Source organism: Rhinopithecus roxellana, chromosome 21 (assembly GCF_007565055.1).
Source record: "Rhinopithecus roxellana isolate Shanxi Qingling chromosome 21, ASM756505v1, whole genome shotgun sequence".
In the NCBI taxonomy this organism is placed as follows: Eukaryota; Metazoa; Chordata; class Mammalia; order Primates; family Cercopithecidae; genus Rhinopithecus; species Rhinopithecus roxellana.
In genome coordinates this window covers 62,730,964-62,735,793 of record NC_044569.1, presented here as the reverse complement: position 1 = coordinate 62,735,793, position 4,830 = coordinate 62,730,964, and positions in this window count along the sequence as shown.

Below are 4,830 nucleotides of genomic sequence, written 5' to 3'. Positions count from 1 at the left end.
TGGGAGTGAAAATGCCAGTGCTCACAGCTGGCCCTGGTAGAGCCCCTTTGACAGCAGAACAGGGTAGGGGAATGGGAGCAGCTCCAGGCAAAAGCACTGCAGAGACTCACTGTTAGTACCCAAAGCTGAGACGTTTTCCACCATAAATGCCTCTCAAATTGTTATATGCCTTTGGTTGATGAAAATATCCAGCAGTTTTAGTAATGCGTATGTTTTGCTCTATAATCAGAAAAAAGAGCAAACAAACTGTTCCAAAGCAGTACATGTAACACACGCAAATATTTTTAAAATTTTAAATTTTCACACTAACTAATGAATTTCACTTAGCATTTGTGAAATAGGGCCTCACATTTACAAAATTGGAATTTTGCTCCTGTTCTGAGAGTTGCAATGCATTTTTGTGGCTGTTCTCAAACTGAAACTGAAGCACTAGAATGAACCATGACAAACTTTTATCATCTTGGAAACTTGGGTACTTTTTGTTCAGGTACTTAGATTCTCATACTTTGTTACACTGAATTTTGAGCTGGTTTTGCTATTTTGGTTTTAGGTAGCTCAAATACAGTCCTTCAGGAACATGATGGATAAAATACTTCTGAGTCTGTGAACCTAACTGCCATTTGTAAGTTTGCTACTCTGGGGGAAAATGAATTCCAGGTTCCAAACAACGCTCAAATGCTTGAAAGAGTCCCTCTCAGATACATCAATTCTGATAAAATTGCATTTTTACTGTTGTTTTGCAATTTTTTTTTTTTTTTGAGACAGGGTCTCACTCTGTTGTCCAGGCTGGAGTGCAATGGCACAATCATGGCACACTGTAGCTTCGAACTTCCAGGCCCAAAAGTCCTCCCACTTTGGCCTCCTGCCAAATAGGGAGGAGGACCACAGGTGTACACTACCACACCCGGCTAATTTTATGATGTTTTGTAGAGACAAGGTCTCTCTATGTTACCCAGGCTGGTCTCAAAGTCCTGAACCCAAGTGATCCTCCTGCCTCAGCCTCCCAAACTATTGGGATTGCAGGCGTGAGCCACCATGCCTGGCCTGTTTTGCAAATATTTTAAAATTCCATCTTCTCATTAAGAATATTATAGAAAGATGTTACCTGGGATGAAAAACATCATGAGAGAATAGAGTTTTATTTACATTAATATTTCTTTTGCCACTGCACTTGAGCAGGGATAATGCCTATTTAGTTCACCTACCCAAGTGACTGGCAGCTATTTTAAATAGATGAACTGGGCCGGGCACAGTGGTTCATATGTGTAATCCCAGCACTTTGGGAGGCCGAGGCAGGTGGATCACCTGAGGTCAGGAGTTTGAGACCAGCCTGACCAACATGGTGAAACCCTGTCTCTACTAAATACACAAAATTAGCTGGACGTGGTGATGCATGCCTGTAATCTCAGCTACTTGGGAGGCTAAGGCGGGAGAATCGCTTGAACCCAGGAGGCAGATGTTGCAATGAGCTAAGATTGCGCCATTGCACTCCAGCCTGGGCAACAAGAGCGAAAACTCCGTCTAAAAAATAAAATAAAATAAAATAAATAAATACATAAATGAACTGAATGAAGGTTGCAAATACATGATTCAGGTCACATCTGCTAACGGGAATCCCTGGACCCTGGATAAGGATGAATTGTTGGGGAGGGAGGCTCTCGGTGCTCCAGAGAAGCTCCCTAAACACTGACAGTTCTCTTTGCAGCAGGAGCGACCTGCTCAGTTCCAGCCTGGCCCGAGGACCCTGGCAGAGTCCCTGATCTGCCATGTGATTGGTACTAAGCCTCCGCCAAGAATGTGCTTTGCTGGGAAAGACTGTGCCATCAACCTTGCCACTAGTGTTCAAGGGCCTTCCGTGCCACGAAGAATAAAATGAGCAGATAAACCTCTCACGTACCAATCACAGTCCACGTTATAGGAGCACAGAGTAGCATAAGAGCCTAATGAATTTGCTTTAATTGTTCAGATTAGTTGGGAACTGATTCAATCCCAGTCTCCGGCAGACCTAGGGTGGTCAGTGAACCTAGGGTGGTCAGCGAACCAAGTTCATTCATTCAAGAAACCAAGAAAATAACAAAGAAAATAACTTGGGAAAGCTGAAAAGGCCTTTCAGAGAGAGAGAGAATTAATAAACATCTGATACAAAAATACATTTCCAACTCCATTCCTTAGAAGGAAAAATCTTTCTGAAAATTAAGTTTTAAGAAAATTCTCCGTATAGTTTCAGAAAAATAGAGATTAAACATAATTTCTTTACACTACTTTACTTGGAAATGCTAAACATTTTTATGTCTTTTAATCTTAAACTTACATTCTTTTTCAATTGAGGTATTTTATTGAATTATTAAACATCACACATAGTTCTGGGGAATCATCTGGCATCTTGTTTGTGCAACTGGACAACTCTTAGATCTTATTTACCAGGCTGCTGAACTGTTCCTTGTTCAGAGATATAGATACCATCCAAACATTTTCTGATTTTTTTTTTTTTGAGGTAAAATCTCACTCTTTCACCCAGGCTGGAGTGCAGTAGCATGACCGTGGCTAACTGCAGCCTCAACCTCCTGGGTTCAAGCCATCCTCCCACCTCAGCCTCTCAAGTAGCTAGGGCTACAGGCACACGTCACCACGCCTGGCTAATTTTTGTATTTTTTTTGTTGACGGGATTTCAACCATGCTGCCCACGTTGGTCTCAAACTCTTGAGCTCAAAGGATCCACCCTCCTCAGCCTCCCAAAGTGCTGGGATTACAGGCATGAGTCCTTGCTCTTTGCCAATATCCTCGTTTTTAACTGTTGTGGCTTGCTGAATCAAAACAACTGAATTTGAAACAAGTTCACTATCATTTCCTTCAAGAACTAACTCATCTTTCTGGGCTTGAGATACTGAATGAGCAACACCTGGCCTCATCCAAACCCTGCAGATTTATTTTCCACCCAAGAAATTTCAGATTTCAACAAAAGACTCCTGGCTAACAATGTTGATGGGGAAGTGAGCATGCACAGCCCTCATCTTACAACAGAAGCCCCGTGCAGCACCCTGGATCATATTCTGTTTATGACTACAAATAGTGCCAACAGTAGCCAGGTCCTTTCTATTTCCCCACACTTTGTCCACCTGGAGCCTCTTCTTTTCCTTTCTAAGGAGACTGAGTTCTCCACTGATGTAACTGAAGTCCCTCCACAGGGATCCTCTGGGGCCCTTCACAATAACTATGTCCCTTCAGAGTGATATTGACATCTTCGGGAATGTCAACAGTCTGATTCCTAAGAATGGTCTTCAGTCTCACAGTAGATGTGACAAAGAGAGTCATGTATTTTTTGATGCTATTAGCGGGGCACAGATATATGCCTTTCTTTTTCTCTTCAACATCTTATTTCTTCCATCCTTCCTTCGATATTCACAGAAAATTTAGAACTAATGTCCTGGACTAATTTGAGGTTTTTCTTTCTTTTTTTTTTAGACGGAGTCTTGCTCTGTCCCTCAGGCTGGAGTACAGTGGCGCAATATCGGCTCACTGCAATCTTCACCTCCTGGGTTCACGTAATTCTCCTGCCTCAGCCTCCTGAGCAGCTGGGATTATAGGCGTGAGCTACGACACCCAGTTAATTTTTATATTTTTAGTAGAGACGGGGGTTTCACCATGTTGGCCAGGCTGATCTTGAACTCCTGACCTCAAGTGATCCACCTCCCTCAGTCTTCCAAAGTGCAGGGATTACAGGCCTACTATGAGTTTAATTCCAAGATTTCTGTTTCTGATTTTCTTTCATGCCTCCTCCCCCAAACCTAAGATTAAAACATACATTCTGGGGCCGGGCACGGTGGCTCAAGCCTGTAATCCCAGCACTTTGGGAGGCCGAGATGGGCGGATCACGAGGTCAGGAGATCGAGACCATCCTGGCTAACATGGTGAAACCCTGTCTCTACTAAAAAATACAAAAAACTAGCCGGGCGAGGTGGTGGGCGCCTGTAGTCCCAGCTACACGGGAGGCTGAGGCAGGAGAATGGCGTAAACCCGGGAGGCGGAGCTTGCAGTGAGCTGAGATCCGGCCACTGTACTCCAGCCTGGGTGACAGAGCAAGACTCCGTCTCCAAAAAAAAAAAAAAAAAAAAAAAAAAAAAACATACATTCTGTGGCTGCAAATTCATGAGATGAATAAAACAAATACAGTTAAATCCATTATATGTATGTATGTACATGTGTATATATATGCATGTATGTGTGTATTCGTGCATGTATGTGTGTGTGTATGTGTATCTATATATACACATATATAAACCTTCTGCTCTTTACATTTATTTTGCTAGGAGATGAATGTTAGGAGTGAGGGAATTGGTTTTTCAAAGTATTTCAGAGGAACAAAATTAAGTTTCATAGTGAATTTCAACTTGTCCATTTAAGAACTCCCAGGCAACACTTCTTTCACAACTATATCACATTTATCTATTGCTTTGGGACATTCCTTCACTTTTGACTTTATCCTCTCTGTGGCATGCCATAGCATTTGTTTATTCTTTATCTTCACACCTTCCTCCTCTCTTCATTCCCAACCTGAAGTTATCTCCTCTTTCTTATCTGGAACAGACCTTACATTGTGAAGATCTCAGCTTCCCACAAAGCCAACCATTTGCAAAGAGTTGGTCATTTCTGTGTTCTGTGGCATTTCATCGGTGCGTTCCCCAGGAGATAGTCATCATTTTACAGTGTCTCAGCTTTAATATTTTTTTCCTCATATGAAGATAAAACTGAAAAACAGAACACATCACCCCTACGCTTCTTAATATTTCATCATTTTAGATGATTTTTCATCTTGTGAAAAGTTGCATTCCA